Below are 15,264 nucleotides of genomic sequence, written 5' to 3'. Positions count from 1 at the left end.
GTCTCTGGTGTTGTCATCAATCTAGCCATAAATCCCACATATTGTAAGAGGGCGACAGGGTGGAGAGGACTCCCCTGGCCTTAAGACAGTGATTGGGGTGGCTTTTCTTGTGATGTGTTGTGGTGAAATTTACGCAAGCTATGTTGAACAAATACTAATCTCACTTTGATTTGTCATGACAGATTTGTAAGAAGGTATTAATGCAACAAGCACCCCCTCCCCCTTTCTCTCTCTTTCTTAAATATATAGTTGTGTTTGCTTGATCATTGCCGATACGTTTCAAAGCAGCCCGAGCACTATCTCTCTCTCTCTCTCTCTCTTTCTCTCTCTCTCTCTACGCGTCCTAGTTCGCATCCAAAACTAGGTGGTGCCCCAAATTTGTGTAGGGTTAGGTTGCGGGTTTGTGTGTGTGTTTGTTGTTTTTTCCAACCCCAACCCAATTGAGCAGCACGGGAGCCGTGAAGGGTGTCTAGAGGTTGCTCTTCTTGTTGCCCGCCCCGGACCGCTTCAAATTGGTGCCCCCACTGAGGAACAGGCTTAATGTGTATGTTTTGTGAAGGCTCAACCACTGAGGAACAGGCTTGTGTATGTTTTGTGCATCATCTATTTCCTTCCATCGTGGATTACATGTGAATGTGATGAAGAGATCCGGTTTTCCCCTCCTACGAACAATTGCCATTGCATCTTGAAATAGTTGGCACATATATCTTGGACCTCCAACAAAAGACGAAGGCAAAACAATTCTACGGCCAACATTTTGACCTTCAGCCCTCTCTAAGCCATCTCTAGTCTCAACCATGTCAACCAATCCTTGGTACACTTCACCACAAAGTGTTTTTTTATTATTTCGCATCCACAAAAGCCGTGACCCCCCAGGGGAACTATAAGCATTCACGACATACTGTTGTAATAGCCTACCTCCTCGAAGAAGACACTCCACAGTATCATCTCTTATTTGTAAGCGAAAGACCTAATATTGCTTTTGACTCTATTTTTTTCCATCGGTAGTCTGTAAATAAAGATGCCACCCATTCTCTCCACTTGGAAATAATAAAACATACAATAAGGACATGTAAGATCGATGCATGCTAGAGATTCTTTTCAAACCCCCGTGTCGAAAATTCAGTACAATGTCGTGATAGCCAATATTTCTATCATCCCCTTGTCCTGGCATAATTGCAGCAACTTCAGAACCCCTTGGAGCAAGATATTGCCAACCATCACAACGATGCTCTGCAATAATCATTCTCATATTGGGTACAATAGCATCTCCAAACAGAGAAGCAACAGATCATAGAGCATTTGCATAAGGATTTACTCTATGCATCATCACTTGTAAACACTCTAGAATACTATGATCTAAATTTGAAACATGATGCAATCTGTTGCTTAACTCATGTTCGGTATCAAAAAATAATAATTGTGCAAAGCGTGGGACTTCAGTTTGTCCTTCGACTGGCGCTAAAGAACCAATGCTATGATAGACAGAGCCGTGAACCTTAAAAGTGTATACACCTCTCCCACCATAATTAATAGTCTCATCGATATGGGCACCAAGAGACACAAATGCCAATGCATTATTACATCTTCGAATGTTTTGTAAGAACTGTCTACTTCTTGTTGTGGTTGAGCTCATCAAATCTTTCAATTCATTTGGTGGATCATTCAAAGGAAGTAATTGGACTTTTCCATCACAGCAGCAATATTTACCCACAAATGTTTGCATAGTCTTTCCTTCGTCCTTCCAAGCCTTTGCTCCACATTTGGAGCAAACATAATCTAAGCTTCCTAAGTTGTGCAACACACACTTTTTGGATAGAACTGGTGCCATAGACTTGTGATGTAAAAGAAGAGACGTTGGATATTCAAAGTGGATGGACAAACAATGTTTTTATACTTTAGAATAGTTTCCCTCTATTATGTTCATTGTTGTCCTAACATTCATGGCTTCAAAGTTTCCTTCATGTACATCATGCATGCTCTGCCTTTCATTGCACTCCAATAAAGTTCCAATAGTACTTTGTAGTGAATGCCTTGTTCTCTCTCGTGCTATTTGGCGCCTCGCCTTTTGCGAATCATCACACAGTCGACTACGTCGTGCTTGACCAGGTGATAATATACGTGGTCCAGATACCATCTATGAAATCAGGTGCAAATAGATCTCATGTAAATACAATATACCTGATATAATTTGGATTTGTCACTAAAAGAACATTCTTATGCATAATAAAAATCAATATAAACTAGGACATCTAATTATATCCTCTAACCTAAATACATTTGACACATTGATAGTGACTCAATTAAAAAGTACAGTTTGATGAAGATACAACATAACATTACATATTTCTACCATAAGTAGGACTAAATACATTTGACACAATGGCTTGACTCAATTAAAAAGAACAGTTTGATGAAGATACAGCAAAACATTACATATTTCTATCATTAGTAGGATTAGGTCATTGAGAAACTTGACGCTGCTTTGGTCGAACTAATCCAGCCAAAGCACTTAATTTATTTGAGGTAGCTCGGATATCTGAAAGTCTTGAACCTTGAACCTTTGTCAAAGCACCGAGCTTGTTGACGATACTTATCAATCCTGGCAGGATTTGTCATAGATTATTGTCTTGCATTCGTCCTTTTGATTCACGTTGACTCCGTGAAGCCTCTTTTCGAAGATTCTCAATAGATGCCAATATCATCTTTTGAGAATCCTCAACTTTGGAAAGTTTCTCTCTCATGTATGCCTCACTCTCTAGTCTCTGCAAGTTTGATGCTTTTGTCTCTTCTCGCAATTTCCATAGTATCCTACTTTCAATCTCCAATGTAGAGCTTAAAGTTTCAACCACATCCGAGACATTGGTTTGCATTGTCTCCATCCTATTGCAGGAGGCTTTGATCTCTAGAAAGGTTTCAATAATTTGCTTCTTTGAATTCCACTCGACATTTTGAGCTGCTCTCTTTGCCACACGCACATTTCGAATACGAAGAGATGAAAGTATCTCCCATTCATTAGCAGATGTACTATTCCTCCCGACATTTCGAGCTGCTCTCTTTGTTGCATGAACATTGCAAATAGTAGGAAGAGATGACAGTATCTCCTCTTCACCCGCTGATGCACTTACAGCTATCCCAGAAGATATCAAGCCATTGGTTGCAATAGCCAATGGGGGCACAACTAATCTCCATTTTACTGTACACAAAAAACTACAGTGGTTGCAAAGAGAAATGTGACAACCAGAGAGAAGGTTTGAATGCTTGTAAATTAAAAAGTAACCCTCGTAGAATATTCACTTTCTAAGTGCTTGCTATTTTAGAATCAAAAAAATACATCATCTCTATCTAGATGTGAAAAACAACAAAGGATTGCATGAGAAGTGGAAAACTAACCAAAATGCTCATGAATCACTTTTGTTCAGTAGATAAAAGTTTTGCTCAATACATGATCAACCCCATCTACATTTGAAAATGGGAAAAGAGCGTTTAGCACTGGGACGCTTGAAAATAGGCTCCTTATGATTCTCTATCTTATCAGGTCCTACAATGCTCTTTAGCGCATTAATTTTTCTATAAACTTCAGATAAAGAACAACAACCTAACTCAGAATCAAGGTAGAGGGCATCTAAGTATCCCATCTTTACTCGAATCTGCAAAAGGTGTAGGTTGCGAAACCATTGACTGGGATCATTCTGGATTCTGACAAACACCTAGTGAAAGGGTGTCCCATCTTGAGTCATGGAAGTGCGGTCGTAGGTTCTCCAAGCTTCTTTTATAGTAACACCCGGAAAAAAACCTCAAGCAATGCTTTGAAAGAAGTCAGCTTTGTTTTCCGGAGAGTAGTGAATCATTATATGATCCATTACTATCTCCATCGCTTCCAATCCATGACCAAAACATTCAGCAGATACCCTAGGTGCCATAAAGTTCCTAAGAAAAAAAAAAGAGACATTGTAAGTGTAGTTGCTCTAGGAATTCATCCACAAAACTTGACTTTACAATATGTCTCTTTAAATAAGTCTGTTTCTAGGTCTGTTTCCCATCCCTCTCCATCTCTCCCTCTCTCTCTCTCTCTCTCTCTCTCTCTCTCTCTCTCTCACTCACTCACTTTCACTCTATATCTAAAATTTATAGGGTTCGGAAGCAGTACTGGATCTTTCAATCACACATGTTATTCTCTCTATCCAACCCTTTTTGAAATCTATAATGGTTTCATGTGATCTTCTGTCCATGTGGTCACCTTTTGGTGATCAAACTATGGATTATTTTGAACTGTAATGCATATGTAAATGCATTAGGAGAGAAGCCCTCAGTTCGCATCATATGGAAAATAGATCAGTCCTTGCCTCTTTGGGACATCATCTCCTCCCACAATTATCAAACTCGACATGATGTATAGAACAATCGGGTGTTTTACCTTATTGTTAAGAATAAGATGTTGATTGTCCAAATTCCCTCTTGAATTTCTTACAACATGGCACTTATAATATCCTTGGGATCTTTTGAAACTATTCGTATGAGAGTGACAAACTGGTTATGTTAACTATCATTGGAATAGCATAGCTAGATTTGGAGGGCCTATCATTAGATAGATCCTTTAATACTTACATAGATAGGACCCTAAAAAACTCTTCCTTATTAGGGTGAAGACAAAGATACCATCTTGGTTCAGTATGAAGGCTCTCTTGGGATTGCCTTTTGAGTATCATGCCTTGATTTTCAAGACTACGCAAGAATCTCTAAGGTCTATTGGAATTGCTCTAGGCATTTACATCAAGCCTGAGATCTTTGGAAACCCTCTCTAACTTTATCTTTGGATGGAATTGTTACTCACATTTAACTCTCCCTATGTCTCTCCCTCCCTCTCTCTCTCTTATCTTTAATTTTATTCACTTTGGTCTTTTTCTTTTCTCTCTCTCTCTCTCTCTCTCTCTCTCTCTCTCTGTTTGTGTGTGGTTGTGTAGCATGCACGCGTGTATGTGTGTAAGTACCCTTCAAACTCAGTTCATTTTCAACTCTTTGTCTTTCTATGTGTGTTTGTGTGTGTTTTCTCCCTCCCTCTCTCTCTCTCTCTCTCTCTCTCTCTCTCTCTCTCTCTCGGCTTAGTTCCGCCTACCAATTTAGGATCCCATAGTACTTTTATCTTATCATTTTGTCATTTCATTTTGTTACTCTGACTTTGTATCAGATTCAACACATTGTAACCCTCTGGTCCCATAGGCCATTTTGGCCTTTTGAAGACATTAATATAACATTTCATTTCATTTTATTTCTCTCTTGATCAAGCACGGGAGCTATGGAGATCCAGACGGCTATGTAGCTATGGGGCTACATAGCAGAGAGTACAATAGAGGATTTGAGCCATACTCTCTCGATATCTAGAGTGCAAATGAGGATGGATTCTAGTAGTAGTAGTAGTATTTTTGTTCTAGTCTTTTGGCACCCATACATGGTATCAGATTCACAGTTTTGTAACAGTTTGGACTCATAGTTGATTTTGGCCTTTTGAAGACGTTAATATAACCTAATTTACCTAAGTTTAGGTCAAAACATTCACAATTTTGTAACAAATTGGTCTCATAGATCATTTTGGCCTTTTGGAAACATTAGTAGAACATTTCATGCCATACACTCTCGATATCTAGAGTGCAAATGAGGATGGATTCTAGTAGTAGTAGTAGTAGTATTTTCTAGTCTTTTAGCACCCAGACATGGTATCAGATTCACATTTTTGTAACAGTTTGGACTCATAGTTGATTTTGGCCTTTTGAAGACGTTAATATAACATCTCATTTCGACTTCGTTCTCTCTCTCTCTCTCTCTCTCTCTCTCTCTCTCTCTCTCTCTCTCTCTCTATCTTCACATTTACAGTTTGGTCTCATAGGTTATTTTGGCCTTTTGACCTAATTGTGAAGATTAGTAGAACTTGTATGTGTCTTTCAAAAAAAAAAAAACACACACACACACACATAGGGAGTCGCCCAATGGTGAAGACCAAGCCTGGCTTAGAGTAATGTAGGTGCGCATACACACACACATATACATCTCTTGAGGGCACATTTCAAGACAACATGAAACACACAATTAATGCACTCAGAATGGAGATTGAGAGTAGAAGAAACCACTACACAGAGTACAAATGGGCAACCTTTCCGCAAGAAGCAGACTAACTATGCAATAGCACAAACACGAAAATCTTTGTGAGGAGAATCTTTGTTACACAAAAAGCTGAAGTACACACCTAATTGAAAAGACATTGCCTATTGCCTAGTAAAAAAGAAAGAAGACGTAGCTTGAGCATGCACACACACACACACACACACACACACACACACACACAGAGAGAGAGAGAGAGAGAGAGAGACGTCGGCATGCATCCAGGGCGTAGCTCTCTGCTTCTGCATGTGTGGCGGTGGCGACTCTCTGCAGCCTGCCCATGCCTCTGAAGGCAGTGGCGGAGCTCGACGTGCCCAACATGAGGAGGACAATGGTGTGTGCATGCGTGCGCCAATGCCATGGCGGGAGCAGGATGGAGAGAGGGCTGGACTGTCGCTGCAGCAAGATTGACGCCGCTGGACTCATTCTCTTCTTCAGCTACCTTCGTAACCCACTTGAGGTTCAACTCCTTTGCGTGCCGGGTATGGCTTCTTCGTTGTCCTGGAGACTTGTTCCCCCTTCCCCCCCTTTTCTCATCCTCGGGGCTCTATACTCTAGTGAGGCTTCTCAAAGGCCCCCCAGCCTGTGAGCGCACTCTACCCGCTCCCTTCAAATTGGTTCCCCCTCTCAGACTGGTCGCGCTTTTACTGGTCTCCCCCCACTTCTCTCGTGCTCTCTCAACCTCCCTGCAACTCTTGGCACCTCGTCCTTTTTGAATGCCCCCCTCAGATAGTGTCATCCCCCTCTGAATAGCATGCCCTTCTTCATCGCGTGCTGACAGCTTTCATGAGTGCTCGATAGCCCATGCTCACCCTTCTTCTTCTCTGACGCAACTACATCTTTAAGGTTGATGCCACTGCAGCTGCAAGATGATAGCTGCCTACGGGTTGATGCCATTGCTGCAAGATGATAACTGCCTACGACGAAGCTTTGACATGAGAACTGCCTACGATGAAGCTTTGACATGACAGCCGTGTGGAGGGACAATGGCGGGGGGGGGGGGGGGGGGGGGGGGAGAGAGAGAGAGAGAGAGAGAGAGGAAGCATGACAAAGCACACATACCAAGCCTAATTCGAGCTCTTGATCCTCCTCTGTGTCTTCTTCTTCCTCTCTCTCTTTCTCTCTCTCTCTCTCTCTCTCTCTCACAGCAGGGAATGTACTACGCTAATGAGGTTCTCTCTCGTTTGTACTTCATTGAGAGAAAGAATATGAGGTACTGATTTCTGAGGTTCCCTGCAGCGTACTTGAATGTACTTCAAATCTATGCAGAGCTGCCCCCCAACGCAAAGCGCTGCCTTTAAATTTTTTTTTCCGTAGCGCAAAACTTGCAGAAGTCGACACGTGGCGCAGTAAGTCGTCCGCCATAGTATGTTAGTAGATGGCATGTTGGGAATTTTTCAAATTTGAGGGGTATTTTAGGAATTTCCACAAATTAGAGGGGTATTTTGGTAATTTTCTCTAAATACTTATACTATGAGTCTTGGTCATGCGAAAAGGGAAGCGAGAGTCCTAGCCTCAGGCATGAACATATGGTCCAGAGGGGATCTAGGGCCCAAATTTGGGGGCGAGGCGGCTTTAATCTCAGTCGTCGGATCATTTAGTGAACTAGGGATGAACTAGAATGAACTAGGGACAAGTAAACTAGGGTGTGGTCATGTGCCATGCCAGGACATCGACACGCGCTAGCGTGGTGGTAGGGCATTCATGTGGCAACCAAGAGGTCTTGGGTTTGACCCACACGCCACGAGGTGGGTGAACTAGAGGTGAACTTAGAGCGCCATTTTTGCCCCTAGTTCACCATGTGATCGGACAATTGAGATCAAAGCCACTCCACGCCCCCCAATTTGGGCCTTGATCCCCCCTGGTTGACCCCGTGTGAGATAGTGACGAGGGCGGGCGTCCTTTGCCATGTGTTGCAGACTGCAACCTGAAAGAAAAAATCCAAAAGAGAGAAAGAGAAGTAGTCGTCTTGGGAAACACATTCGAAGAAGACCATGAAGAAACATTTTGCAACATATGTAGGGACAAAAGCCGTGGCTTTTTTTCGGTGTATGTAATGTAGGGTGAGTTACTATAAGAAATCCACAAATTTTGATGAGCTTCGTCTTTGGGATTTTATCTTTTGGATTGCATTTCTTGCAGGATATGCTCAACAAGAGGCAATAGGCTATTTTCATGAAATGGGGAGTGAGGATTTTTGCCCATTTGCAATCACCCTCACCCAAGCTCTCTTAAGAAATCTCAAATCTTTCCAATGCACTGTTCAACATCTTTATACTATTCTATAATGGCAAAGTGAATCCCTTTACACGTGTATACATTTGTGAGCTTCACTTCAAAACCCATGGTTACGCTTTGTTTGCGGATGATACAACCTACAACCTTTGCTTTCAACACTATAACCAACAAAAATACATTTGACAACCTTATCATCCAATTTTTTGTGCTGCACTTGTGGCACTAAACCATAAGCCAAATAGCCAAAAATACGCATGTGCTCAATAGATGGCTTTCTATCATGCCATGCTTCTTATGGAGTCATAGAATGCAACGCTTTCATAGGACATCTATTGAGTATGTAAGTGGCACACATGACAGCCTCGAGCCAAAACGAATGTGGTAAAGCTTGACTCTTGACCATACATCTTGCAATTTCTGTAAGAGACTTGTTTTTTCTCTCAGCAATACCATTTTGCTGAGGCGTATACGACACTGTACATTGGTGTTTTATCCCACGACTAGCCAGAAATGCATTAAATTCATGAGACATATACTCCCCCCCTCGATCGGAACGGAGGGTGCCCATAGTACATTTCGATACATTTTCAGCCATAGCCATAAATTGTTTGAAGCACATAAAAACCTCGCACTTCGCTTTAAGAGGAAATACCCATGCATGCTTGGAGTAATCATCAATGAAAGACACAAAGTACAGGTAATTGCCCAAGGACGGAGTTTGCGTGGGCCCACAAACATCACTATGCACAAGCTGTAACTTGCATGTGGCCCTAACTGAACCATCCTTTGGAAACTTAGAACACTACATTTTACCCAAAATACAGCCTTCACAAACATGTTTCATAGGTGCTTCAAGAGGCGGCAAAGAAGCAACCATATCATATTTTTGCAAGTGCAGCAAACTGGCAAAATTCAGATGCCCAAAACGTGCATGCCAAAGTTTTGCATCTGAAATAGCCCTTGAATCTGTAATTGCATTTGCAAAATTTTGTCCACACTTGTCATACAAAGTGAGCTTATACAGTCCACGACACAAAAGGCCAGATGCAACAATTTCATCACCAAAACTGAGATCATGAACTGTACATCTGTCATCCACAAATTTGACTACAAGTCCAAGTCTAGCAAGTGCAGATACAAACAAAAGATTCTTCTTGATCCCAGGTACATAAAGTGCATCAACAAGTGTGAAAGAACTGCCATTTGCAGCAATAAGCACAATATTTCCAACCCCTTGAATCGGATAAGAGGCATTGTTGGAACAAGTGACTGAATTCCCATGAGGGACAGACTTAAGAGAGGTGAACAATTCACAATGTGAGGTAATGTGCTTTGTAGCACCGCTGTCAAAATACCATACATGTGAATTTGCAGCAACTGACAAGCATACATCACAGACAATAGGATTATAAGTGCACTCTGCACTAAAAGCCCATTCTGCATCAACATCAACATCACAGTCTCCTTTTACAGAAGACTCAACAATGGTCGTATTTGTAGTGGAACCAACATTTGCAGTGGAACCACCCTCTTTCTTCTTAGCCTCTTTGGACTTCAACTTAGGACACTGCTTGATCAAGTGATCATTAGCTTTACAATAATGGCAACGCATCTTCTTTTTGGCCTTATCACTAGAAATGCTAGACAAAGTGCTGCCAACAGAAGCATTGGGAACATAAGTTTTGCCACTCGCAGCAGAATCATAAGAAGTGGCTGCATTACTGTTACCACCCTTTCTTTGAGAAACAATAAAAGCCTGTTCAACTGCACGCTGTCTAGTCTTGTTTTTTTCAAAAAGTGACTCTTGCAATAGCAATGTGCATAATGCATCAAACTTGACAACTTCAGGATTTCCTTTGGTCATAAGTCTCCAAGTACTAGCAAAAGTCTGGTAAGAATCTGGTCAGGCATTAAGAACAGTCTGCACAAGGGAACTGTCTGAAATGACTTCACCTACAGAAATAAGTTGCTCATTGGTAACCTCGACACCAACAAGGAAAGTGTCCGTATCATCTTCCTCATGCATAATCTTTGACTCCAGCTCTTAACGTAGCAAAGCAATTTTAGCCTCATTGCGACTTGCATAAAGACCAGCCAAAATATCCCAAGCCTGTTTTGCAATTTTTTTTGAATGAATGTGAGGAACAATGGTGCACTTCACAGACAACGCAATCAATGCATGAGCCTGCGCATCCTTTACATCCCAACAAGATTGTTCTGCCGTAGGCAAAACAGCTCTAATAGCAGCAATTCTTGCAGCAAGACCTGCAACATCCTCAACATCGTCTGCATCCTCAGAACCAGGACGTACATCAATGACCTGCACAATATTCTAGACGCCCTTTGACACAAGAACATGTTGCATCATGTAAGCCTGCATAGGGTAATTGTCCCCATCCAATCTGTCCTCAGCAGCAAACATCTTGAACACATCTGTGTTGTTGTCAGACATGGTAAATGCTGCACCTGATGTGAAAACTATACGAAAAGAGGAGAAACAAAGCCGGAACAACACGTGCTATATAGCACAAGCGGTAGTAGACTGTAAGGCACCTGTTATGCAAAAAACGACACTGACAGAAATTTTGCACAAAATGACAAAATAGCCTGTGCAGTACTGCCTGTAGTGGAAACGAAGGCCAAAATGAGCTCGAATCAGAAATCTGAGCAGACTAAGCTCTACGAGCTTACCCGAAATTTTTGTCGACCTGCGAACGCTCGCCAAATCTCATAAAAATCGGAGAAAGTGAGCAGGTGTGTGCTGGAGCTGCTGGCGATTGAGCCCGGGAGGATGCAACCAGCTCTGATACCAATTGTTGGAATTAGGGTTGCAGAGAAACACACACAGCTTGGAAAAGACAAAGGAAGCTCAAGGCACACAATAGAGAGTGTGTTACTTAGTGTGCAATAGAAAGATAGATAGTCCTAGAGTGATGGGCATATATATAATGCTCGGGGGAAGAAACCTCCTAAAGAGGGAAAAAATGCCCCGACAGTCCTAGTGTCTTCACACACATCACTACCACATGTGTATGGTAACATGTTGTTCCACTAGAAAAGGGTTTTGATTCCTAACTCCTCTTACTCAGGTCTGTGCAAAGACAAGTCAAAATGTTCCGCATCAAGCACACGCTACTTTCAAGCCCTTTCTCTATTTAAAAAACAAGACAAGAAGTCAATGAGGAGGTGCTTCAAAAGCTAGGAAGTCCTTTCCACATTGAATCGACATACATATTGCCAAAAGGAGAAGAAATGGTCTATGCCAATTATAACAATATTTTTTATGATATGATCGCGCTGTAGTCATACATTGTGCAGCTGTTCGATGTTACTCCTGAAGAGTGCATCGATGTATTGAAGTTTGTCATAAAGCTAGATGAGTGCAAGCTTGCAAAGGAGACAAAGGTTGAGTGAGTCACAATCATACTTATGAATAGAGCTCTGAATGCAAGCATTGAACCAGATGATCCTCAAAACTTTAGTGTGCAATCTAAGCACAACATTTTCCTTCTTGCGACGTTCAAGGTGCGTAGAAGTTATGCTTAAGATAATTTATTGTTAAGTTTCAGTTGAATGATTTTGAATGTGCATTTTAATAAGTTCAAATTATCCTTTCAAGTGCCACGGAGAACTTCGATATATTGAATTGGGTTTTTCATCAAACAAACATACCAAAAACAATAAGCGAACAGAGAAATGGAAAGAAATTGGATGTGGAGGGCATGGGATCCTACAATGTAGAGTGGCACATGGCTGGAGACCTAAAAACCTTAAAATGCATGTACAACGTTTTCAAAGGAGCAACAAGCAAAAGCCCTTGCTTGTATTGCATGGGAGGGGTTCACATCCTTGACAAACCATTTTGGAGAAGAGCTCCAGATAGGCATCTGCGCGACCCTAACTTTCGACCCATTTTGGATATCCCATTATCTAGAGTACACATATGCACAATGCATGTACTTTGTAGAATAATAGAAAAACTAATGTTTTTCTACCTATGTTTTGACTGGACCACTTGACCTCTCTCTACGAAGCAAAGGGCAATCTCAGCCTTAGAGACGGCCTTCTCAGAAATGAATTTGCACGGAGGACATGTTAAGATAGAGCAGGATGAGAAGAGATCAAAAAATGGTCGGGATATTCCAAAGAATCTGTCCATTGATGGTGTGAAAGCCCGACTCTTCCATTCAGTGCCCACAATTGGACGAAAACGCAAAAGCCAAAGTGCACAAGAAAGACAAGTATTATGATACAACAGGTGGAAAAATATGCACAATGCTATAGTTGACCATGCAGACAATGGTGTAGCAAGGACTCGCAAAGCGAAGGTATGGAAAACCTTGGATGCAATATTCAAGTTCTGCAAATTGAACTATGGACTACTCGCAACTATACAAAATTCCAAGAAGCTGTGGAGACCTTCCACAAGATATTCATAAGTGCGTGGACAAATCAACATATCACTCACTACATGGTGTTGTAATTGGTTTGATGACATGATAATCTTTTGAATTGCGAATACTCATCCTTATAATGTCTGCATGCTTTGTGTGTGACACATTATCTATAATCACATGCCTTGGTTTGCAAGGCAATATGGCAGCTTGGGTGTTTGGTCTACACAGGGCATGGAAAAAACCCACTACCAAGCTCGTACTAGTTATTTCAGTCACACTCGACATGGAGATGGTGCGGACAAAGAAAATAGCTTAGAGGACCTACACCAATGGACGTATCGAAAGCTAATGCACACGTAGGAACAAGTAAAAAAAAGTCAGATTGGCCATGCAGTGAGATTAGCCAAAAAACGGCGAAGAAAGGAGATATGGGAGTTATCATTTGCGGATAGAAAACATGCGGATTGGAGGCTACAAAAACAGCATGTGGGAAGGGTTTGGACAACATTGTTGCAAGTTATGCCATAACTCTTAGCCATAGCAAGATCCAAACACCGAACTCAATGTATCTCAAAGATTCGATGTAATTTCAGCTTTTCATATTGTGAATGATGGTTGAAACAAAATTAAAAATAAGACAAGACATTGATACTCTATCATTCAACTTTTCATAATGTGAATGATGGTTGCAACAAAAAAAGTACATTGCAAGACAATGTTACATATCAATCTAACTTCAATGCATAAAACAAATACATTCTATTTATTTCTAGTCATCTGGAAATGATACAAAATAATCTAGTCTCTTGCCCTTATCTGAAGGACCCTCTTCCTCGTGCCTTGGTCTCTTTGAATGATGTGTTTCGTCATTAGCATCCATCGCAAGCACATTGAGGTCAAGCAATTGGATCTCCTTGGATGCCTCAACCTACAAGGCCTCTTTTATAAGTTGAATGATTGGTTGCTTTTGTTTCAGCAAATCATTTTTTCCCATATTGTGGCAACTGGCATGGGTCTGTGATTCCACAAACTAGACCATATGCAACATGTGACAAAAAGCAGCAGCTGCACAGGCCATACATGCCAAACCCTACACAAAAAAGTGAGACCGTTGCTTGCTTGTATATAGAAGCATCACCTTGTCTGCGTTCCATCTGATGGCCATTCCTCCTAGATATCTTGAGAGTGTCTTCAATACAAAAAGAGGAAATTCAACCTTGTCCTCGGAGAAGCTGGAATGAAGCAGAGGAAGTTTGGAATGTTCAAATTCTCCAAGTATTGACCAAGGGAGGAATTCTTTACCAAGTCTTCTTTACCTCATCCATGGGGACAAGGAATGAACTTATCATCATAGACTACGAGCTACAAGAAATAAAAGCCAAGAGTTGGTATATACACATGAAACTCTCATACAAGGAAGCAAAAAAATATTTACACAATAGTATACCTTCCGATTTTCATCTTCTTTGAGTAATGCAGCATTCCATAAGTCAAGTGTGCTCTCGTTTGTAGAGGATGAGGAAGGCGTCAATGTCATTGATGGAGCAATTCTCCCCATCTCTATGATTCCAAGCCTTTCTCGTACTGCCCTGAACTCCGACTCCATTTTGGAAGCGTCGCAACACATACGGCTGCATCCTTGTATATCATTGCTAGTGCCTCTGTTGGTTCGATAAACTCACCCGCTGTTACATGAGCATCCACGACATAATACTTGTCATCGATAGGGTCAATTATATTGTCATCCTCTTGTATATTTTGAGCAACTATAGCAGGGCAGTAGTCCTCTCTCAAGTCAAATAGTTCCATGATGTCATTAAGCATTACATAATGATGATCACCGATGGGGACGGTAGGGAGCACATTTGTTGGCAAAGCTCCCTCTGGCAATTGAACACCTTCTGAAACACACAAAGCACCACTTGGTGGTTGCACCAACTTGTCACCAGTGACCGAACGATGACTGATCTCGACCTCCTCTGCTGTGTCCTTGTGATCATCTAGATTAACATTCAAAAAAAGTATGAACCCAACATAGTATTCTATAACTCGACACTTTCGATTATGTACGAGATATTTGATGTCATTCCTGCGAGACTGCAGTAGAAACTTAAGGTGCTCCTGTAGAAAATATCTTTCTTTAATGTGCCATAGATTGTCTGTTGCTCATATGTCTGATGAAACTCTGCAAGGAAATTTGACACAGAAGCCAAAAACTCTTGCAATGAGAAGGCACGGTTGAAAACGAGCTTGAATTCCTACTCCCGTTGTTGAAACCTAATTCTATAGAGAAAATGGTACAGCTTGTCTTAGGGTGCCTCATTACAGCAAGGTAGCTCCTTCTCTATCTCGATCAATCCATTTGTGGAGAAAGGTAAGAAAACTTGGGTTGTTGGTTAGGGTAAAGGTAGGAAGGCATCGACTAACACTAGGGAGTATGAAGGAGGGACTAACGGGCCTTCTATCTATATAT

Source organism: Adiantum capillus-veneris, chromosome 3, assembly GCF_014529385.1.
Source record: "Adiantum capillus-veneris isolate H3 chromosome 3, ASM1452938v2, whole genome shotgun sequence".
In the NCBI taxonomy this organism is placed as follows: Eukaryota; Viridiplantae; Streptophyta; class Polypodiopsida; order Polypodiales; family Pteridaceae; genus Adiantum; species Adiantum capillus-veneris.
The sequence above is the reverse complement of the archived record's forward strand: the minus strand, read 5'-3'. Positions refer to the sequence as shown.